The sequence below is a fragment of the Canis lupus genome, chromosome 7 (genome assembly GCF_048164855.1).
Source record: "Canis lupus baileyi chromosome 7, mCanLup2.hap1, whole genome shotgun sequence".
Lineage (NCBI taxonomy): Eukaryota > Metazoa > Chordata > Mammalia > Carnivora > Canidae > Canis > Canis lupus.
This window is the reverse complement of record NC_132844.1, coordinates 24,985,714-25,010,992: the sequence shown is the minus strand read 5'-3', so window position 1 is coordinate 25,010,992 and position 25,279 is coordinate 24,985,714. Positions and strand designations below refer to the sequence as shown.

Here is a 25,279-nt window from a genome sequence, read left to right as displayed (position 1 = left end):
TAGATCAGAGATATGAGTTTCTAATGGATAAATATGCCTAAGAACAGAAATGATGGGTTATAGAATATGGGCATATTTGAATATGCCGCTATTTCCAAAAATGCCTGTACACTTTATTCTCCTGTCTTCAGTGGAGAATACTTCTGCTTGCATCATTCACATCACCATCAAAACTTGGTGGTGTCAGACTTTCTATTTTTTTTTTCTAATTTGCTAGGTATAAAGTTGTATCTCATTTTGATGCAAAACTGGGTTTGGTGTTTCCTATATAGGAAGATTTTTAAGCTACTGTTTCAGTTTTCTTCAAAAGGTTACAGACATTTCTGCCTTTCTCTTTCTTACTCTTTGGGTTGGTTAAGTTGTATTCTTGCAAGAATTTGTCAATATCAAGTTGCCAGGACAGCCCCAGTGGCCCAGCAGTTTAGCGCTGCCTTCCGGCTGCTGCGGCTGCAGGTGTGATCCCCGAGATGGGGGATCAAGTCCCACCTCCGGCTTCCTGCATGGACCCTGCTTCTCTCTCTGCCTGTGTCTCTGCCTCTCTCTCTGTGTGTCTCTCATGAATAAATAAATAAAATCTTAAAAAAATATGTATATCAAATTGCCATAAACTTACCATATGTAAGTTTATCTTTTAAATTATCTACAATTTATCTATCTTTTAAATTACTACCATTTATCTTATAAAGTTCTAGCAAATTTGTAGTAAGTCTGCCATTATTTCCTAGTATTATTTATTTATGCCTATTTCTTTTTTCCTTGATCATTCCTGCAAGAGGTTCATTTGAGAGATATTCAAAGGCCAGAAATTTTTTGAAATTCCACAAAGAGCTTCAATGTGCCAAATCATTGACATTTGCTTTGGTGCAATTATTTTTATCCAAGAATTTTCAACTGGTCAATCAAATTACTATTACACGGTATGCTTGTGCTACGAACAGAAAGCCTGTTATATTTTTGTTTGTTCTTCCTCTTTTTTTCCTTTCTTCTTTTTCTTCTTCACTTTTTGATGTAAAAGAAATTTTTCCTATTGGATAAAATAATTTTTGGATTTTTTAATTGTGAAACTAATATGGAACATAGAAAAAATTTGGGGGTATAAAATGAAAAACCAAAATCTTCCTCCTTGTTCCAGATCCACTATCTCTAGAAACAATCTTCATTTGTTGTCTCTTGTTTACTTTTAAAGACATATTATATAAAAAAGACATATTATACATATAGATGTATCATCTTAGTTTTTACAGAATCCTGATCATATTATTAGTGTGATTCTTCACCTTGCTTTTTATTTAATAAGAGATCATAGAGATTTTTCCTTATCAACAATTGTAACTTTATTTTTATGTCTATCTAAATAATTTCATTAATGTCTGCTCTTATCTGTATTATCTCTTCCTATATACTTGACTTTATGTTTTTCAACTTCTTGAAAGTTGATGCTTGACTTCTAAATTTTCAGTCTTTTATTTCTAATATAAGCCTTGAAAGCTATACATGTCTTTTGAAATATATGTTTAGTGTATCCCGTAGGTATTGATATATTGTGTTTTCATTTTTTAGTACTTCCATGTGTTCTAAAATAAATTTACATTTTTATTACTTTTTTTTTTTTTTTGCACTGTGACTTTTTGGAACATTGTTTCCTTACCAAATACCTGTGTGAAGACTTTTTACAGTGATCCTTTTGTTATGGATGTCTAACTTAATTGCATTGTGGTTAGAGAATATGATTATGTGATGGAAATTCTTTGAAATTTGCTAAAACTTGTCCTGTGGCTGAGAACATACTCATCATTTTTAAATGTAGTGAATGATGGGTGCATTATATTGTATAAGTCAAAGAGACCAAGCTTGTTAATTTTGTTGTCCAAATTTTCCATAGCTTTACTGATTTTTTGTAAGCTTGCCTTGTTAATAATTGAGAGAGATGTATTGAAATTTTCCACTATGATGATAGATAATATCAATTTTTCCTTAAAGTTCTTTCAAATTAAAAAAAATTTTTCTTACTCTGATCGGAACACTGAATGTGAAATGTACCCTCCTAATAGATTGTTTCAGTATACAATACAGCATTTATTGTTAACTATAGGCACAGATCTCTAGAACTTATTCATCTTACATAACTGAAACATTATACCTCTTGGTTAACCACTCCCTATTTCTCCTTCCTTCTGGGCTCCTGGCAACCACTTTTCCACTCTGCTTCTATCAGTTTGACTATTTTAGATACCTCACAATAAATGGAATCATGCAGTATTTGTCCTTCTGTGACTAGCTTATTTCATTCACATAATATCCTCCAGGTTTAGTTATGTCATCACATATGGCAGGATTTCCTTCGTTTTAAAGGCTGAATAATATTACATTATATATATATATATATATATATATATATATGTATATATATGTATGTATATGACATTTTCTTCATCTATTCATTTATCAATGGACATTAAGGTTGCTTCAAGGATGCCACAATGAACATAGGAATCCTACCTCTTTGAGATCCTAATTTCAACTATTTTGGATAAATACCCAGAAGTGGATTGCTGATCATATGATAGTTCTATTTTTAATTTTTTGAGGACCTCTTTCATATAATTTTCCATAGTAGCTATACCATTTTCATTCCTACCAACAGTGTATAAGGATTTTGGTTTTTCACATTCTTGCCAACACTTGTTGTCTTTTTTTAAATATAACTATCAACAGGTGTGAGACTATGTCTCATCTGATTTCAGTTTGCATTTCCCTAATGATTAATGACATGGAGCATCTTTGCATATAACTGATGGCCATTTGTATGTCTTCTCTTGAGAAATGTCTGTTCAGGTCTTTAACTCATTTTTAATACTTTTTTTCTTGGTATTGAATTTTAGGAGTTCCTTACATATTTTGTAAATTAACCCATTATAAGATATATGACATATAAGTATTTTCTCCCATTCTGTAAGTTACCTTTTCATTCTGTCAGATATTTCCTTTACTACGCAGAAGATTTTCAATTTGATGTAGTCCCACTTACCTATTTTTGCTTTGGTTGTATGTGTTTTTGATGCCAATATCCATGAAATCATTGCCAAGACCAATGTCATGAAGCTTTTCCCCACATTTTCTTATTGAGGTTTTATAGTTTCAGATCTTACATTTAAGCTTATAATCCACTTTGAATTGACTTTTGTGTATGGTATATGGGTCCAGTTTCATTCTTTTGCATGCCAATATCCAGTTTTCAACACCATTTGTTGAAGAGACTATCCTTTCTCATTGTGTATTCTTCACACTCTTGTTGAAATTAGTTGGCTGTATATGTGTGGATTTATTTCTGGACTCTCCATTCTGTTCCCATTGGTCTATATGTCTGTGTTTATGCCAGTAAATACTGTTTTATTTACTGTAGCTTTGTAATCAGTAAGTATTTTGACTCCAGCTTTCTTCTAATTGTTTTGACTATTTGGGGGTTCTTTTTGGTCCCCTGTGAGTTATAGAATTGGTTTTTCTATTTCTATAAAAATGCCATTGGAATTCTGATAGAGATTACATTGAATCTGTAGATCATTTTGTGGGTAATATGGACATTTTAACAATATTGTCTTCCAATCAGTGTACATGAGACATCTTTCCATTTGTGTCTTCTTTGATTCCTTTCATCATGTTTTGTGGTTTTGTAGTAAGTCTTTTATCTCCTTACTTAAGTTCATTCCTAAGTATTTTATTCTTTTTGACACTATTGTAAATGGGATTGTTTCCCTAATTTCCTTTTCAGATAATTCATTGTTAGTATATAGAAATGCACCTGATTTCCGTGTGTTGATTTTGAATCCTGCAGTTTTACTGAATTTATTACTTCTAACAGTTTGTGTGTGTGTATGTGTGTGTGTGTAGTCTTTAGGAAACCTATATATAAAACCATGTCATCTGCAAAGAGGGACAATTTTACTTTTTCCTTTCCATTTGGATGCATTTTTTTTCTTGCCTAATTGTCATGGGTAAGACTTCCACTGTTATGTTGAATAGAAGTGATGAGAAAGGGAAACCTTGCCTCATTCTTGATATTTGAAGAAAAGCTTTCAGTTTTTTACTATTTAGTATGAGGTTAGCTGTGGGCTTTTCATATATAGTCTTTATTGTATTGAAGTAATTTCATACTTCTTATTATTGGTCTATTCAGGCTTCCCAGTTCTTCTTGATTCAGCCTTGGCAGGCCTTATATTTCTAGGAATTTATCCATTTCTTCTAGGTTATTCAGTTACTTGACATATAATTGTTTATTATAGTTTCTTATGATCCTTTTTGTTTCTGTGGCATCTGTTGTAATGTCTCCTCTTTCATTTCTGACTTTATTTGTTTGAAACGTCTTTTTTTCCCTAGTCTGGTTAAAGATTTATCAATTTTATTTATCTTTGCAAAACACCAACTCCTACTTTTATTGATTTAAAAAATGTTTTTGTTCTATATTTGATTTATTTCTGCTCCAACCTTTATTATTTCCTTCGTTTTCCTCACTTTAAGCTTAGTTTGTTCTTTTTTATCTAGTTCCTTGAGGTGTATAGTTTTGTTGTGTATTTGAGATCTTTCTCTTTTTTTTATGTAGGAATTTATTGCTATGAACTTCCTTTACAATTGTTTATGCTGCATCCCAAAAGTTTTGAAATGTTGTTTTGTTTTCACTTGTCTCAGTTTTCTAATTTCTCTTTTGATTTCTTCTTTAACCCATTGGCTATTCAAAAGCATATTGTTTAATTTCTGCATATTTGTCAATTTTCCAGTGTTCCTTCTGGTATTGATTTCTAGTTTCATTTCATTATAGTCAGAAAAGGTACTTGATATGATTTCAGTCTTCTTAAATTTGTTAACACTTATTTTGTGACCTAACACATGTCTATGCTAGAGAATGTTCCATATGTACCTGGGAAGAATGTATTTGCTGCTACTATTAGGTGAAATGTTCCATATATGCCCCTTAGGTTCATTGGGATATGGTGTTGTTCAAGTTCACTGTTTATTTGTTAATTTTCTGTCTGGTTGTTCTCTCCATTATCAAAAGTAGGGTATTGTAAAGTCTCCTACTTCATTATTATATTCCTCTCTATTTCTCTCTTCAGATCTGTCAATTTTTGCTTTATATGTTAGGTATCTGATATTGGGTACAATTATATTCATAATTGTTATATTCTCCTGGTGAATTTACCCTTTTATCATTATTTTATGTCCTTCTTTATCTCTTGCGACAGTTTTTGACTTAAAGTCTGTTTTGTCTGATGTAAGTATAGCCACGCTGGCTCTCTTTTAGCTACCATTTACACAGAATATTTTTTCATCTCTTCAATTTCAGCCTATTTGTGTCCTTAAATCCAAAGTGAGTCTCTTTTAAATAGCATATAGTTGGATCTTATTTTTTTAAATCCACTCAGCCACTCTACATCTTTAGTCATAAGCAGCAGCCTTTTTCAGAAATCATGCACACCACTCTACCATCTATTCTTAAATTAAGAAAGTTTAAAGTTAATTCATTCTTACTATCATCTTGACAAATATATAGACGTTAAAGCAATTTATACTTAGAACATAGACTTATAACACTACTCCCTTTGAATTTATATGCAATTTTTATCAATTTTATATGATTTTTAACTCCACAGATTAGAGAGCATAATTATTAGCATTATCATTTTATACAGACAACATTAGTTTATATACACCAATATATTTACTGGTTTCTTTGTCCACTATTTCTTCTTGAATCTCAGACCTTTCTGGTAATATTTTCTTTTGTCTTAAAATGCACCTTCATTTAGGCTTACTTAGACTGAGTTCAAACCCTGGAGCTGTTATTTACTAACAGTGTGACCTTGGACCTTAACCTCACTGTAAAATGTGGATAATGATAGTGACTACAACAGGGGATTATTTTGAGGATGAATTTGCTAATAAATATGAGGAACCTGGCATATAGAAAATGCTATTTAAATGTTAAGTATATTTTAGAAGTTTAAAAGTTCCTTTACTGAAAGTCTGCTAGTAATAGCTTTCTCAGTTTTTGTTTGTCTGGAAATATATTTATTTCACATTAGCATTTTTCAAAGATTTTATTTATTTATTCATGAGAGACACACAGAGAGAGCCAGAGACATAGGCAGAGGGAGAAGAAGGCTCCCCCCAGGGAGCCTGATGTGGGACTCGATTCCAGAACTCCAGGATCACAATTTGTGCAAAGGCAGACACTCAACCACTTAGCTACCCAGGCACCCCAACATTAATTTTTGAAAGATAGTTATCTTGAGAGATAATTTAGTTGAGTACACAATTCACTTTAAAGGTAAATTACACTGTCACTGGCTTCCATTATTCCTGTTAAGAAGGGTGCTTTGTCCAGCTGTCATTCCCTTTTAAATGGTTTATCATATTTATCTCTTCTTTCAGGTTACTTATAAGACTATTTTTCTTTGATATTTGTGTTAGTCAGAGTTCTCCAGAGAATCCAGAACCATATATACAAAATAGGAATTGGCTCACATGATTATGGAGGCTGAGAAGTCCCACAATCTGCCATCTGTAAGCTGGAGAACCAGGAAATCTAGTGGTATAATTCAGTCTGAGTCCAACAGCCTGAGAACCAGGGGGTGGAGGGTGGTGACGGTGTAAGTCCTGGTCCAAATTTTAAGGCTTACCAACTAAGATCACAAATGTCTGAGGACAAAAGAAAATAGATGTCCCAGCTCAAATGGAGATAGTGATTAGCCCTTCCTCCACCTTTTTGATCTATTCAGGTCCTCAATGGATTGGATGATGTCCAACCACCCTGAGGAGGACCATCTGCTTTACTTAGTTCATGAATTCAAATGGTAATTTCTTCAGGAAATATCTTCACAGATATACTCAGAAGTAATGTTTTTACCAGTTATCTGGACATACTTTAACCTAGTTAAGTTGACACATAAAATTAATCATCACAACATGCCACACTTTCATTACAATGCTTATAGGTATGGATTTATTTATTTATCAATCATACCTTCTCTTTTTGTGGATTCATGTCTTTCATCAAATTTGGATGTTTCTCCAACATTATCACTTCAAACATTGCCTGTTTTCTTTGACCTCTGTTCTCTCTCTCTGTGAGATTCTAATTGGATGCAAGTTAGACCTTCATATTCTACTTCACCCTCTTCTAAGGTCTTGGCTTCATATGGAAATCTTGGGTGCTGCCCTCTCACCTCAGAAGATGTCAAAGTTTCAGTCCTCAGCTATAAGTGTATATCCTTCATGTATAAATGTATATGTCATATATATGTGTGTGTGTGTGTGTGTGTGTGTGTGTTTTCCTTCAACCTATGCTATGTAACTGATATTTTTTTGTAGTTTTCAGTATGGAAGGAGAGTGCAAAGTGCAAGATATAATTGGTTTACTATACAATGCCCTAACCATAGCTCAGGCTCTCATAATTTCAGAATGAATTTAACTAGTCTTAAATTACACAACAAAATTTTATTCAGCTGAGCTTTAAATAGTTTTTAGTCTATCCTTAGATAATAATAAACATCCTTAGATAGTAATAATAAATATCCTTAGATACTAATAAATCTTAAGATGATTTATTGCTGTTCACTGACTTTCATTTTGCAGTGTCAAAATCCCCTTTTTTTTTTAAAGATTTTATGTATTTATTCATGAGAGACATATATATATATATAGAGAGAGGCAGAGACATAGGCAGAGGGAGAAGCAGGCTCCATGCAGGGAGCCAGACGTGGCCTCAGGATCAGGCCCTGGGGTAAGGGTGGCGCTAAACCGCTGAGCCATTTGGGCTGCCCTCAAGATCGTTTCTCCAAAATGTTGACTATCTATAGTATTTCCAGAAGACCTGGAAATTAAAAAAAAAAAAAAATAAGAAATTGCAATCATCACTAAAATGTCAGCTTCACCCACCAGAATTCAAGTTCTATGAGTGCAGAGTTCTGTAAGTTTTGTTCATCTTTTTCATCCCAACACCCAGAATAGTATCCAATATATTCTCAATAATATTTATTGAATTAATGAATTAATACATTCTATATAGAGTTAATTCCTTATTTTGAGATTATAGAGAGATATGACATGTTGCTCTTATTTCACCATACAACTACACATAAGTTTCAAAGGTCAGAAACATTTTTGTATGACTCTTCTTGTTTAACCCTAATATACTAATCTACTCTAATGATCATGAAGAGCTAGTGTTCTGCTGGATCACTGTTGCAGAGGAATATTTCACAGAGTTATGCATGTTTTTCTAAATGAGTATGATCTAGGAATCATGAAATCCCTCTTATGGCATTTCATTCTCGATACTGGTTTTATTTATTTACTGTTACTCTTTGTATTGCAAGTCAAATCTGTTGCTCTTGAGTCTCTTCTAAAGCAATGTGAAAAATGGAGTGCTGCTTCCACATGTTGTTGACATTGATAATATTTCAGTGTCTGGGATTTGGTCCATCAGCTTTGTCCCCTGTGTTCAAGATTGCTGTGCCCTGGAGTGTGTCAGGCAAATTTTCCTCAGCCTATATTATAACTGGTACTTTTTGCAGTTTTATGTTTGCAAGGAGATGGCAAGTAGCAGTAGAATGATAGCTTGACAATGTTCCAGCCTGCCCGGTTTTTTTTTTAAATTTTTTTTTAAATTTTTATTTATTTATGATAGTCACAGAGAGAGAGAGAGAGAGGCAGAGACACAGGCAGAGGGAGAAGCAGGCTCCATGCACTGGGAGCCCGATGTGGGATTCGATCCCGGGTCTCCAGGATCGCGCCCTGGGCCAAATGCAGGCGCCAAACCGCTGCGCCACCCAGGGATCCCCTGCTCTGCTTTGTCAAAGATACATGTTTGGAAAAACTGGCTCTTCATCTCTGGGGTAGGTAACATATCTGACCGGATATCACTTACCCAATCAAAAAGGTCCACATAACAGTATTTATTGTTTCTAGAAGAAATGGAAAATAAAGGGCACTCTTGTTGTGTTACTTATTTATTTAATAACCTTAAGGATGGCCATTGAAAATTATATATTCCCCAAACCTTTTATCAATTACAATCTTGAAATAATCATCTATTTTAAGAACTGAGATAGATCCAAAAGTTAATTAGATGCAGCCTCTGGCCTTGAAGGTCTTACAGTATAGCAGGGAAAATAGACATGGATACATAAACTTATATGCAATAGAAGTCCTAGAATTGGGTATAGAATGTAATGGAAACACAGAAGAAAGAATAAACTAACTCTTTCTGAAGTAGTAAGAGAAAATTAGGAAAGGTCTCACGGGAATGAGATTTGATGTTGACCATGAAGAATAAAAGGCAGTTTAACAGGTATTCTAGCCATAGAAAACACCTTACATAAGGCTCAGAAGTATAAATAAGGGTGATATGTCTCCCAAATAGAAGATTTGGAGTACCTAAAGAGAGGAGTGTGGAAACAAGGAAGAAGATAAGGCTAAAAAGGGGATTTGGGGAACTTTTCTTAAAAGGTATTGTACATTGGTCTTAAGAATTTTGGACTTGGGATCCCTGGGTGGCTCAGTGGTTTAGCACCTGCTTTTGGCCCAGGGTGTGATCATGGAGTCCCTGCAGAAGCCTGCTTCTCCCTCTGCTTGTGTCTCCCCTCTCTCTCTCTTTCTCATGAATAAATAAATAAAATCTAAAAAAAAAGAATTTTGGACTTAAGGACTTATCAGATTCATTATATGATAGGCTGAAGACATAGAGACCAGTTAGAATGCTTTGGGGAAAGCTTTGAAGGAGCAATAGCAAGAGCATCAGCTAGGACACTGGCCTTCAGCAGAGGTCAAAACCTCAAAAGCCTTGAAGGCTCTGCAGGTAGCTTGAATGAGTAAAAGTTTGGGTAGGAGATAACCGAAGGTTATGGGTACTACAAAGACCAACCAAAGGACTACCCAAAGACATTCAAATTCAATGTAAAAAGTAACAACTTTTTGTTGGTCAAATAAAGCTCATCCACAATGCAGATTTGACCTGCAGTTGTCAGTTTGCCATCCCATGGTCAACACAGAATGGTCTATTTATTCTCCTTTTGAATTTTTTTTTTTTTTTTTTTTTTTTTTTGGAAGAGGGAGCTACCCTGATCTCAGGTAGATTGTATTGTGGTCAGTTATTCTGAAAGGTGAGGATTTTATTACTTTCTGAATTCTGCCTCTTGCTGAAACTCACTTCCTTTTGTTCCACTTCCTTGGCAGCCAGAGATCAGTTGGGTTTTTCCTTCCATTTTTGAAGTTTTTTGTATTCTTTACTTTCTAATTCAGAGAACATTTTGTTTACAATCAATACAGTACATGAAATTATAATAATAACCACAACTGAGATTTGCATAGTACTTCACAGTTAAAATACACTTTGTCCCCTTCTTTTAAGATAAATGAAGCAGATTTTTCAGATAAGAAATCCAAGATTTTTCTAAAGTGACACACCCACGTCATATGGCTGGAATAGTGGAAATAGGACTTTGGTCTACTCTCACAAATTGGTTTGCTCTTTCCTTGACACCATCATGCCTTGCATGGCCTATTTGCAAGTTGGATGATTCATCTGCATATTTGTTCTTTCCAAGTACAGAGAGAAAGACTATTGACTCAGGACTTAGAAAACAATGACATTTAAATAAAAATGACACTTTGGAACTTAAAAACATTAAATTAATTTCTTCTTTAAACCCACAATTTATTGAACTGACAGTGTGTTAAAATAATGAATATTTAAAAGTTTGATTATTTTTTAATATGGAAATTTTTTTCAGTGACTACTTTAAAAACTCTTGAACTCTGAACTCACTCAGTCATTCAATCCATCAAAAACTTTTTTTTCTTTTCTTTTAGTAGATATTGTACTAGGAATACAAGGAATAAAACATGGTTACTGGCAGCAACTCAGGCTGCAGGTTATTTCTGACTCATTCCCTGCAGGATTCTGTTGGTATCTTCTGAAGCCTTTTTCCCTTTATTTCTTTAACCCTGACTCAGATGCCCCTCTGAATTAAGGGTTTGGGCAGAAACTCACACCAATATCTGATAGAACCTAACTCAAGTTTTACTTAATTGTAAGCAAAACCTGAGAAGTATATAGCACCCCCTAAATGATGGGTAAGGAGAATATTATATTGTCTACAAATGTATTTTTAAGCCAAAGAAAAATAGGAGGGGGGTAACCCAACTCAGAGAACTGCGATTTTCAGTAAACTGCTTTGGAAAATATCTGATTTTTAATCTTCTCATTAAGATTCAAGAGGGAATTGCATTTATATAACTTGAATAAACAATTATGAAAATCTGAAATAATGAAGGATTGCTTGAATTTGAAAAACATGACTGCCAAGTTTAAAAGAGATGGAAATAGCAAAAGAAGGAAAATATCAGTGAATAGAATTTGTAAAACTCTCTCAGAACACAGAAAAAAATGGACAAAAAGATTAAAGTTATGAGAAAGATAATTTAAAAATGGGGAAAAGATCAGTGAGATCCCACTAAGGAATATAGAATTCCCAAAGGAAAAAATAGAATAGATGGACCAGAAACAAAGATCAAAGAGTTGAGAAGAATAATTGGATGATCCGAAGAAACTGAATCTAGAAATCTAAACATTTAAAGCATGAATAATATTCCCAGGCAAATGCCATAACAAAACATTGATACTCAATAATATTTGGTCATTTTCAGTTATTAAGGATATATAAAAACCCTAGCACTTTTAGCACTCCCACTCTCCTCCCCACTTTCTTCCACAAAATAAAACCAACAACAACCCATCAAGTTATTTATTGTGTTAGTTGTGGTCCCTTCAGGAAACAGGAACTACTGATAGTTCAGTGAAGAGATTTTAATAAAGGCATTAACAGAGGGGGTTCAAGGTGCAAAAAAGGAAGGTTAGGTACCCAGAAATTAGTAGCAGTGGGAAATTGTTGATACCCTTGGGCTGAAGGAGCAAGGAGAGAAAGTGGAGTTAGCAGAATCCAATAAGCTGGAACCTGGAAAGAGGGGCCCTGTGTGGGCTCCAAAATTGCAAAGGGACACACTACTACCAGAGATGCTGCACTGAGCAGGAGGGAATGTAGAAAATGTAACTTTGACCTCTCTCTCCCCTCCTACCCTCTGATTTCCTGCTGGTACCTCTCATTGGTCAAATTCAACCAGGAGCCAGTCAACCAGAGTGACAACATAGGCAGAAAAGAACTGTCAGTCTCCTAGTGGTCAGTGGATCTGGAAGGTGAGATAGGGATGTGGATAAGAAGAATCATTGGTATATTTAGCAAAGATCAAATAACTAGTTCAATTAAGAAATATCTAGTTAGCTTCGAGGGGGAAATGACTATTTTATGTGAATTTTAATTCCAGTAACTTTGTTCAGGTGTGAATGAAATGAAAAAAATAGTCAAGGATAAACACCAACTTAGAGAACCTTCTGGGGGGATTCAGTGAATACAAGACAGACTTAGTCTCTGCTTCCAGAGAGTTTATAGTCATGTTAAAATCAATTTGTAATAAACAATGCCATGTGTTGAGGCGAAAGCTTCTCTACCAACTTAGGTTAGACTGGTCAGGGGCCTGCAAATTAACCAAAATAGAATGATTAACAGGAGAAAAATACTACATACATAGGAGTACCCTATAGAGATAGTAGCTCTTGGGGTAAAGGTTTTTGTATCAGTTTAACAAAGGCTAGAAGGGTGGGTGACTCTTAAAGGTTTCAAAGGATGGAAGGTCCTGATGGGACTTGTTTGCAAAAAAAAAATTTTTTTTAACACAAGGTCAGTGCATCTCTGAGTATACTATGACTTGTGGTGGAGGGAGATTTGTGGCAGCTGACTCTTGTAAAGTTCTGTTCCAGTTAGATAAGGGAAGTTCAGGTAGGAATTCCTTTTGCATCTTTCGTATGTCATATGCATTCACTCTGAAGTAATCTCAATACTAGTTTGATGGGTTGCTGGTCTCCCACTTGGCTACGGAAGTAGAAGCCCAGATTACGATGGGAAGCACAGGGTACTATGGAAACACCTTGAAGGGGAGCAACCTGGTCAAGGATGACCAGGGAGTATCTTGATCTTAGTTGACACTTCAAGTCTTAGTTGAGACAGAAGGATGAGTAAATGTTAATGAAGCAAAGCAGCTTAGAAAAAAATACAATCAAGTTGGCACTTAGTAGGTATTAAGTAACCATGATACAAAAGTTAATTTATATAATCTAAAAGTCCTCAGAAGGTTTTCATAGATAACTGTTTAGTCTGTGTGGACTGTTAGAACAAGTTACTGGACACTAGTTGGTTTATAAACATCAAATATTTCTTTCTCATAGTTCTGGAGGCTGGGAAATCCAAGATCATGACACCAACAGATTTGGTATCTGGCAAGAACCCATTCCTCAGAAGGCCATCTTTTCTCTGTAATCTCACATTGCAGAAGGGGTAAGCTAACTCTCTAGGGTATCTATTTTTTTTCATTTTTTATTTTTTGTAAATTTATTTTTTATTGGTGTTCAATTTATCAACATATAGAATAACACCCAGTGCTCATCCCATCAAGTGCCCCCCTCAGTGCTCATCACCCAGTCACCCCCACCCCCCGCCCACCTCCTCTTCCCCCACCCCTAGTTCGTTTCCCAGAGTTAGTAGTCTCTCATGTTCTGTCTCCCTTTCTGATATTTCCCACTCATTTGTTCTCCTTTCCCTTTATTCCCTGTCACTATTTTTTATATTCCCCAAATGAATGAGACCATATAATGTTTGTCCTTCTCCGATTGACTTATTTCATTCAGCATAATACCCTCCAGTTCCATCCACATCAAAGCAAATGGTGGGTATTTGTCGTTTCTAATGGCTGAGTAATATTCCATTGAATACATAGACCACAGCTTCTTTATCCATTCATCTTTCGATGAACACCGAGGCTCCTTCCACAGTTTGGCTATTGTGGACACTGCTGCTATAAACATCGGGGTGCAGGTGTCCCGGCGTTTCGTTGCATCTGTATCTTTGGGGTAAATCCCCAGCAGTGCAATTGCTGGGTCGTAGGGCAGGTCTATTTTTAACTCTTTGAGGAACCTCCACACAGTTTTCCAGAATGGCTGCACCAGTTCACATTCCCACCAACAGTGCAGGAGGGTTCCCCTTTCTCCGCATCCTCTCCAACATTTGTGGTTTCCTGCCTTGTTAATTTTCCCCATTCTCACTGGTATGAGGTGGTATCTCATTGTGGTTTTGATTTGTATTTCCCTGATGGCAAGTGATGCGGAGCATTTTCTCATGTTCTTGTTGGCCATGTCTACGTCTTCCTCTGTGAGATTTCTGTTCATGTCTTTTGCCCATTTCATGATTGGATTGTTTGTTTCTTGGGTGTTGAGTTTTATGAGTTCTTTATAGATCTTGGATACTAGCCCTTTATCTGATCTGTTATTTGCAAATATCTTCTCCCATTCTGTAGGTTGTCTTTTAGTTTTGTTGACTGTATCTTTTGCTGTGCAAAAGCTTCTTATCTTGATGAAGTCCTAATAGTTCATTTTTGCTTTTGTTTCTCTTGCCTTCATGGATGTATCTTGCAGTCTAGGGTATCTCTTTAAATGGGTGCTGATATCAGTCTTGGGGATTCCACCCTCATGAACTTATCACCTAAAAAGGCCCCACCACCTAATAGCATCACATTGAGCATTAGGTTTTAACATATGACTTTTGGGGAGAAGCAAACATTCAGGCCACAGTTAGGAACTGATGTTACATCTACATTTAAAAAGAATTTACTGATCACCCATTAAAAAGCTGACACCGGGGAAAATACATCCAATCTCATGCTTTTGGATGAGCAATACCAGACGAAAGCAAGTAAGCCTAATACCAAAGTTTGTCCAGAGCTGTGTGTTCAAGGCAGCATGGAAGAGTGCAGGTGCTGGGAGGTTCCCCATCATCTCACTTAGTGGCTGGCAAGAGGTTTGCTTTAGGTTTGCTAAATTTGGCCCCCAAATCATTTTGTCCTCAAAATTTGGTGTCATGTTTAAAGGGACTCTAAATAAAGTGGTAAATTTCATTTTAATATCATCCTTGTCAATGAGGATCGTACTCCTGAAAATGTGTCAGCAAGTTGACAATACTAACTCTACTATCTCCACTTTTTCTTCTCTTTTCACCACTGAGATTTATCCGAGTTTAAGAGAAGTACTGCAGCTAACAGTAAGTTTTCCAGAAATTTGAATAAGTGAAGTTACTAGGAGGATGTCTTGTCAAAAAGATATTAAAAAAAAAACTATTTATTCAAATGAAGAAAGCATAAAAAGTGTATCATGTATTGGCACACATTTTGGTAGACATTTTTAATTCTTTAAGGGACATACAAATTTAAAAAGCACAAAGAAAGCAAATAATCACAGAAATGTGCTTGGTAATAAACTATATATAACCTGAAAATCAGACCAGTAGTTAATTAGAACTGTTCAAAGTTCTTTCACTCATGGAAGACCAAGACTTTTATTAGATTTTTAATTAAATTTATAATTAATACTCTGTGCATATCATGTATGAAGGCATGTTTACACAGTGTAATTTTAATCATTATTATATTACCTCTCAAAAAAATAAGCAAACTATAAGAGGTTTCCATGTTCAATATACAGAATCTTGTCTCTCACACGCTGTCACTTCTGTGGGAAAACAGAAACTGGTTGGATAAGAAATACGCTGATTTTGCTTATTTTTAAATTATGAAGGTAGTGTGAGCTTTTGGTAGCTCTGAAAATAGAGTAATCTCTAATGAAACATATGCATGAAGGGAGCCATTAAGACATATTTTATCTTCTTTATCTAGGCTTGTGATAAAATGTTCCCTACTGATGAAAAAGAAGAAAAAGTGCTGTGAATTGAAGAGCTGAGCTCTCTCTGTCAAGGGACTAATGATTCTTGCGTTAAAATGTAAATGGGGCAGTCTTGAGTGCTTTAAAATTTGTGAAGAAAGACTGGAATTGTCATTATGGTGTCATTACTGTGGCTCCCCACAGGAGTGATTATAAAGATGGGGGTGGGGGTGGGAGTATGAACTGAACCTCAAAGTGCCAGGAGGCTTCCTGCAGAGTTGAGCCCCATCAGGAGTCTGCCAGGACCATGAGGATTGGGGGATTCTGAAGAAAGCAAGTAAAGAAGACCAAGGGAATACATTCCAGAAGGTCAGCCTGGAGAGACAGAGAAGACTGGGATAGAGGCCCATGGCCACCGGCCGCATAGGTATGGATGGGAGTGAAAAGACTATGCTTTAGGGGACAACCAAACTGGATCAGTCTAGGGCTCAATCTGAGAAGGATTTTATTCTTCCAGAAGCAGAAAAGGGCTCAAAGGCAGTAAATTGTCCTTGGACTGGGAAGTAAAAATGTAATGAACCAAAGTAGAGGTCCATGCCCTTCTGAAACTATGAAACTCCTCCCCTCTCCCCCTCAAAACAAAACAAAAGAAAAAGCACAACAACAAGTCACTGACATAGAAATGAAATGATAAAACTTAAGTAGGGAGTTCTTATGATCTGAAAGAAAAGTGTCAACTAGACTACCTGAAAGCATTTATTGTTTCAGATTTGTGCTAAGAGATTTGATTAACTCACGATTATATTTGTGATCTGCCCCTCCACCCCCTGCAACTCTGCTGTTTATTCCTAAATTCCTTTACACTGAAGTAAAATTTAATTGTGCATTTGAAATGAGTCTGTGTTAAACTAATGGATGGGATGAAATGAAGGCTTGTCTTCTGAGGAGAAATGGAAATCCATAGCTTAAAAATTAGACTTTTAATCAATTCTTACACCCCTCTGTCTCCCCTTTCCACCCCCAACCCCCTAGACCAGGTGTAGTGCTAACAGAAGCCAGGTTTTTCCTATCAAATTGCACCACCCACACACATTCCTTTAATCTTTGCCTGTAAGATTCATTTTCCATATTATATAGAGCCTTCTCCTTCTGTCCACATTCTATTTAACGTGGAGTAACAAAACCTGGGTACCACATATGAGCAAGATGTCATTCTCAGTGTGGCATTTGCTGTCCATGTCAGGTTGGGTTTGCCAGGCAACTTGCAGCCCAGGCATCTACAAGCTGCTCTTTGCGCAAGGTTAGATGTATACCCCCTTCTAGGGAGGTAAGTAGCAATAGAAGCCACATAGAAATGGAAATGGTGGGCCCTGAACTTGGTGACTGGGCTTGTTTTAGATCGGTTAAGGATTTATTCATCATCTAGCTGGAGGGGAAATGTGTACGTGTTCTCAATAGTTATGAGTTAAATGCCAAAATATAGGCACACATTGCTGGCAGTCCTTTTAATGATAGGATGAAAAGCTTTCAGAGATGAGAAGGTAATGGTGGGGAGCAAGGCTGTGACAAAAATAGAGACTTCATAATTTGTCTCTCCTCCACACTCCTGAATTAGAATGTATGGGAAATTGACTCTGGGGTAAAGCTATTTCTGCTCTCCTCTGCTCTCATCCATTTGAAAATGGATGAAAATGCATTGTACAGATGAAAATGCTGAAAAATTATAAACCCAGAAATCTTAAGTACCATGATGTAACAAAATATAAAAGAAATGAACAGGGATGTCTAAAAAATATTTTACTTAATACAAGTCTGATATAACTAGGAAATTTGATAAGGCTGGAAATTAATCAACCTATTATTCTGGAAACAGAACAAGTTAGGCTAAGGATGTGTAGTAGATAATGTAGAAAAGAGGACTTTTTCCCCTCTCTGGAAATACTGTTATTCAAAATAAGTTTTCAAACTTTTAAATATGAAAATTAATATGAGAATTTTATGTATAGATATCTCTCATACAGTAAGAATTTGTAGCAAAAACTTAAAATACTTCCTGAATTTTATATTTTTTACAAAGGCTAGTGACTTAAATATATTTTCAGTTGCATCATGCTTTTCCAAAATCATTTTGTTGTGTATGCACGCTTTCTCCATTTCATATTTTTACAAAATTTAATTATATACTTGTTTTTGTCTTCAAGATGATTTTAAAATAATTTTATATTATGATCAATTCTACTCTTTGTAAATTCATTTGTAAGATTTTGAATATGCCTTTCAACTGAACAGTCTATTTATTTATTTATTTATTTATTTATTAAAGATTTAATTTAATTATTCATGGAAAACATACAGAGAGAGGCAGAGACAGGAGAGCAGGCTCCATGCAAGGAGCCTGATATGGAATTTGATCCCAGAACTCCGGGATCACACCCTGAGCCAAAGGCAGGTGCTCAACTGCTGAGCCACCCAGGCATTCCTGAACAGTTAATTATATCAGAAGAACAATTTTTCAAGTGGAATCTTTTCTCATACATTATCTCCCACTATTGTAGTCAGAAGTTTGAAAGTTTTTAATAATGTCATTCCAAAAGTATACGTTAAAATATCTGTTCCAAAAGGCAGATAGCTTGAGAAAAATAGATAAAAAGCATTTAACATACTTGCTTACATTATTAAAAAAAATTTAAAAATATATTTTGTACACTAGCTCTATCTACTGAAAAGACCTCAAAACAGTGACAAACCCAATAGCGAAGAACACTTCTAGTACCCAGATTGTGTCTCTAATTAACCATTTTCCAACAAAATGAACCAAGACTTAATGGAGAAATGGTTGACTTAAGGTCCAGGGCAAGAGGAGCTTGGCATATCATATATGAAAGCTGGGAAGTGGTTAAAGTCTGTTGGAGTCACATCTACAAAGCCAGGAAGCCAACTCGAAGTGGCCTCCACCCACTCATGCAATATGGGATCACTGGATTATCAGATATATGAGATGTTTGAAATGAAATCCATCAAATATATTTAAATTTCAAGTTCATAATAACATAAATAAAACCTCATTGGTCAATGTGGAAAAGAATCGATTCATTTTTAAAACTGGTAAATAAGGGGAAAAAAATTGAACCTGAATCCCATCACCATCTGCATATAGCTACCAAATTATAGGAAATACTTAGAAGAATGTGTTAAACTATCTCACGGGGATGCAGTTAGCAGATCCAGAAACTCTATAGGGCAAACAAATAAACCAAAGCTCTTTTTAATAAATAAATTGCAAGGAAAAAATAAGAAGAGAGTCACCAGTAAAATAAATAATTGAGGCATCAACCAATTGCAGTGCATGGTCATTATTTGATGCTGATTCAAATGAATGATTTTAAAATTTGGGGTTAAAAGGAAGATTTGAACACTAACAAGTTATTTGGTGACAGTAAGGAATTACTGTTCATTTGTTTAGATGTGATATGGTATTATATATTACACTTTTCAAAAAGAGGTCTTATCTTTTAGAATTACATATTTACAGATAAACTTTGCTTCAAAGCAATCCAGATGGCCAGCAGAGATTGGAGACGTGAGTGGGAATATAGATGAAACAGGTTTGACCATGAGCTGGTGATAGTTGAAGCTGGGTGCTTGTCCCTGAAGAATCACTATTTTACTTTCTTTGCTCCTGCATATGTTTGAAATTTTCCATAATTAGAAGATCAGCAAGTATTTTAAAGAGTTTCTAATACCTTTTTTTTTTTGCCTATGTAAATTAAAGTAAAAAGAGGGGAAAAACCCATGACCAACCAAGAAGATCTCAAAGAGAGATGACTCAGAAATCTTACTTCTTTTAATTAGTAAAGTCAAAGCTGAACTCTATTTCTGAAACTTTTCTTCCTCTGCCAAGACTTCTGTCAGTCATTGTCAACCTGAGGAGTTAGAGAAGGTATGCACTTCTGCACTTCTCCAAAGGGAGGTAAGCTCTGTTGCAATAGCAAGCTGTGCTGCTGAGACATGAAACAAACTCTTTTATTCTCAAAAGTCTCTCAGGATGTTCTGAATAGTAAGGACAATAAGTTAATAATGTATGTGTACTTAATAAATGTCCATTTATTTAAAAGCCTCCAGAAGAAATTTTTCAGAAGGAAATGTAAGTAAGTATGAAAACTGAACTTCAAATTTCAAAATATCATAAAGGAAAATTTTATCTATTTATTTATTCATATATCTAACCACAAACTTTCTTTGCATTCCTATCTTTTGGTAAACAAGATAAAATCTTTGTCCTCAAGGAATTCAAAGTCTTAAAATGAAAAACAAATCAATGATTACAATTTACGGTTATAAATATTATAATAGTGTCTGCTTTTTCACCCTTCTGCCTTAGCACCTAGCAATATGTGGCATGAAGAGAATCTAAGTAAATATTTTATGGATGGGTAGGTGGATGAATGGTGTTATGGAGGGATGTGGTGCAAGATAAAGTAGGAGAGATAGATAAAGGTCAGCCTGAAGAAGTGCCAGGAATACCTTGCTGGAAAAAGAATCTTTGTCTTGAAGAGTAGGGCTTGTTTGTTTTTAATACACATTATCTTTTTAGAGAAGTTTAACATTCACAAAAAATTGAGCAGAAGGCACAGGATTTCCCATATACTCCCTGCCTCTACATGTGCACAGCCTCCCCTTTATCAATATCCAGAGTGGTACATTTATCACAATTGATGAACTTACATCATTAAGAACTACCCAGAGTTCTTAGTCTACATTAGAGTTAACTCTTGGCATTATACATTCTTTGAGTTTTGGCAAGTGTATAATGGCATGTATCTACCATTATAGTATCATACAGAGTTCACGCATACGTTGAAGATACTGCAGGTTCAGTTCCAAACCACCACAATAAGCAAATATCACAATAAAATGAGTCAAATGAATTTTTTGGTTTCCCAATGCATATAACATTATGTTTACCCTATACTATCATTTATTCAGTATGCAATAGCATTACATCTTTAAAAAACAGTGTATATGCTTTAATTAAAAATACTTTATTGCTTAAAAAATGCTAACCATCATCTAGCTTTCAGTGAGTCATAATCCTTTTGCTGGTGGAGGATCTTGCCTTGATGTTGGTGGCTGCTGACTGATCAGAGTGGTGGTTGCTGAGTTTTGGGGTGGCTGGGCAATTTCTTAAAATAAAACAATAATGAAGTTTGCTGCACTGATTGACTCTTCCTTTCACGAACAATTTCTTTGTAGCCTGTGATGCTGTTTGATAGCCATTTTACTGGCAGTAAAACTTCTTTCATAATTGGAGTCAATCCTTTCAAACCCTGCCACTGTTTTATTAACTAAAGTTATATAATATCCTCAATCCATGCTATCATTTCAACCGTTTTCACAGCATCTTCATCCGGAGTAGATTCCATCTCAAGAAACCATTCTCTTCACTCATCTGTAAGAAGTAGTTCCTCATCCCTTCAAGTTTTATCGTGAGGTTGTAGCAATTCAGTCCCATCTCCAGGCTCCAGTTCTAATTCTAGCTCTCTTGCTCTCTCACCACATCTGCACTTACTTCCTCCACTGAAGTTTTGAACCTCTCAAAGTCATCCATGAGGGTTGGCATCAATTTCTTCCAAACTCATATTAATGTGATATTTAAACCTCTTCCCAGAAGTCATGAATGTTTTTAATGGCATGTAGAATGGTGAATTTTTTCCAGAAGGTTTTCACTTTACTTTGCCCAGATCCATCATAGGAATCACTATCTATGGAAGCGATAGCCTTACAAAATCTATTTCTTAAATGATAATACTTGAAAGTCAAAAATACTCCTTGATCCATGGGCTACAGAATGAATGTTGTATTAGCAGGCATGAAAGTAACATAAATTTCATTGTACATCTTTATGAGAGCTGTTAGGTGACCAGGTGTATTGTTAACGAGCAGTAATATTTGGAGAGGTATTATTTTTTCTGAGCAGTAGGTCTTACAATTGGGTTAAAATATTTAGTAAACCATATTGTAAATAGATGTATTGTCATTCAGGCTTTTTTGTTCCATTTGTACAGCACAAGCAGAATAGATTTAATAGTTTTAATCCTTAAGGGCCCTAGAATTTTCAGAATGGTAAATGAGCTTTGGCCTCAACTTTTAGTCACCAGCTGCATTAGCACCTAACAAGACAGTCAGCCAGTCCTTTGAAGCTTTGAAGCCAGGCACTGACTTCCCTTCTTTAGTTGTGAAAGTCCTAGAATGACAAATTCTTCCAACATAAGACTATTTAATCTGCATTGAAAATCTGTTGTTTAGGGATGCCTGGCTGGCTCAGCAGTTGAGCATCTGCTTTCGGCTCAGAGTGTGATCCTGGAGTCCAGGAATCAAGTCCCACATTGGGCTCCCTGCATGGAGCCTGCCTCTTCCTCTGCCTATGTCTCTGCCTGCCTCTCTCTCTGTGTTTCTCATGAATGAATAAATAAAATCTTTAATAAAAAAAAAAGAAAGAAAATCTGTTGTTAGTATAGCTACCATCATTAAGCACCTGAGATAGATCTTAAGGATAACTTGCTGCAGCTTCTCCATCAGTATTTGCTTCCCCTTAAACTTCATGAACCATTGATCTATGCGTCTGTTTTTGTGCCAGTACCACACTGTCTTGATGACCACAGCTTTGTAGTACAACCTGAAATCTGGCATTGTGATGCCCCCAGATATGGTTTTCTTTTTTAATATTCCCCTGGCTATTTGGGATCTTTTCTGATTCCACACAAATCTTAAGATGAATTGTTCCAATTCTTTGAAGAAAGTCCATGGTATTTTGATAGGGATTGCATCACATGTGTAAATCTCCCTGGTAGCATTGACATTTTCACAATATTAATTCTGCCAATCCATGAGCATGGAATATTTTTCCATCTCTTGTGTCTTCCTCACTTTGTTTCAGAAGTGTTCTGTAGTTTTTAGGGTATAGATCCTTTACCTCTTTGGTTAGGTTTATTCCTAGGTATCTTATGCTTTTGGGTGCAATTGTAAATGGGATTGACTCCTTAATTTCTCTTTCTTCAGTCTCATTGTTAGTGTATAGAAATGCCACTGATTTCTGGGCATTGATTTTGTATCCTGCCACGCTACCGAATTGCTGTATGAGTTCTAGCAATCTTGGGGTGGTCTTTTGGGTTTTCTATGTACAGTATCATGTCATCTGCAAAGAGGGAGACTTTGACTTCTTTTTTGCCAATTTGAATGCATTTTATTTCTTTTTGTTGCCTGATTGCTGAGGCTAGGACTTCTAGTACTATGTTGAATAGCAGTGGTGAGAGTGGACATCCTTGTCGTGTTCCTGATCTTAGGGAAAAGGATCCCAGTGTTTCCCCACTGAGAATATTTGCTGTGGGCTTTTCATAGATGGCTTTTAAGATGATGAGGAATGTTCCCTCTATCCCTACACTCTGAAGAGATCCATCCAGGAATGGATGCTGTATTTTGTCAAATGCTTTCTCTGCATCTATTGAGAGGATCATATGGTTCTTGTTTTTTCTCTTGTTGATATGATCTATCACATTGATTGCTTTATGAGTGTTGAACCAACCTTGCATCCCAGGGATAAATCCCAATTGGTCATGGTGAATAATCTTCTTAATGTATTGTTGGATCCTATTGGCTAGTATCTTGTTGAGAATTTCTGCATCTGTGTTCATCAGGGATATTGGTCTATAATTCTCCTTTTTGGGGGGTCTTTGTGTGGTTTTGGAATTAAGGTGATGCTGGCCTCGTAGAACGAGTTTGGAAGTACTCCATCTCTTTCCATCTCTCAGAACAGCTTTAGTAGAATAGGTATGGTTTCTTCTTTAAACATTTGATAGAATTCCCCTGGGAAGCCATCTGGCACTGGACTTTTGTGTCTTGGGAGGTTTTTGATGACTGTTTCAATTTCCTCCCTGGTTACTGGCCTGTTCAGGTTTTCTATTTCTTCTTCTTCTTCTTCCAGTTTTGGTAGTTTATGGTTTTCTAGAAATGCATCCATTTCTTCTAGATCACCCAATTTATTGGCATATAGCTGCTCATGATATGTTTTTAAAATCGTTTGTATTTCCTTGGTATTAGTGGTGGTTTCTTCTTTTTCATTTGTGATTTTATTAATTTGAGTCTTTTCTCTTTTGTTTTTAATAAGGCTGGCTAATGGTTTATCTATCACAGAAAAGAGAATCCAGGAGTGGCCCCTCAACTCTATGGTCAACTAATATTCGACAAAGCAGGAAAGACTATCCACTGGAAAAAGGACAGTCTCTTCAATTAATGCTGCTGAGAAAACTGGACAGCCATATGCAGAAGAATGAAACTAGACCATTCTCTTATACCATACACAAAGATAAACTCAAAATGGATGAAAGATGTCAATGTAAGACAAGAATCCATCAAAATCCTAGAGGAGAACACAGGCAACACCCTTTTTGAACTTGGCCACAGCAACTTCTTGCAAGATACATCTATGAAGGCAAGGGAAACAAAAATAGAAATGAATTATTGGGACTTCATCAAGATAAAAAGCTTCTGCACAGCAAAAGAAACAGTCAACAAAACTAAAAGACAACCTACAGAATGGGAGAAGATATGTGCAAATGAAAATATCAGTGAGGGTGACAGAACATGAGAGACTCCCAACTCTGGGAAACAAACAAGTGGTAGTGGAAAGGGAGGTGGGCAGAGGAATGGGGTGACTGGGTGATGGACACTGAGGGGGGCACTTGACGGGATGAGCACTGGGTGATATGCTATATGTTGGCAAATTTAAGTCCAATTAAAAAAAAAAACCTTTATGAACCATCCTCTGCTGGTTTCAAACTTTCTTGTGCAGCTTCCTCACCTCTCTCAGCCTTCATAGAATTGAAGAGTGTTTGAACCTTACTCTGGATTAGCCTTTGGGTCAAGGGGATGGTGTGTATGGTTTGATGTTCTATTCGGACCACTAGAGTTTCTGCATATTAGCAATAAGGCTATTTCACTTTCTTATCAGTCATGTGTTCATTGGATAGCACTTTTAATTTCCTTCCAAAGCTTTTCTTAGCATCCAGAACTTTACTAACTGACACAAAAGGACCAGCTTTTGGCCCATCTTGGCTTTCCATAAGCCTTTCTCACTAAGCTTAATCATTTCTAGCTTTTGATTTCAGGTGAAAAACATGTGACTCTTTCTTATACTTGAACACTTAGAGGCCATTGTAGGGTTATTAATTGGCTTAATTTCAATATTATGTCTCAGCAATAAGGAGGCCTGAAGAGAGGCAGAGAGAAGGGGGACCAGCCAGTTGGTGGAGCAATCAGAACACTCACAACATTCATAGATTAATTTCACTGTCTTATATGGGAGCAGTCCATGGCAGCCCTAAACAATTACAATAGTAACATCAAAAATCAAAACTAACCATAACAAATATAATAATAGTGAAAAAGTGAAATATTGCAAGAAT

At 35.8% G+C, this 25,279-nt stretch overlaps 1 long non-coding RNA gene across 2 annotated transcripts in view; it reads left to right on the top strand.

The window, feature by feature from the left end:
- Nucleotides 1-24,637, top strand: part of LOC140636667 (uncharacterized) — a 36,601-nt gene extending 11,964 nt beyond the window's left edge. Inside the window, exons 3-4 of one of the 2 annotated variants that reach the window (XR_012033892.1) lie at nt 13,338-13,446; nt 23,983-24,637. This is a non-coding gene — a long non-coding RNA (uncharacterized lncRNA). Of the gene's footprint in view, nt 1-13,337; nt 13,447-15,832; nt 17,788-23,982 lie in introns of those variants that run through there. The other variant, XR_012033891.1, reaches the window with a different exon arrangement.
- The last annotated feature ends 642 nt before the right edge of the window (nt 24,638-25,279 follow it).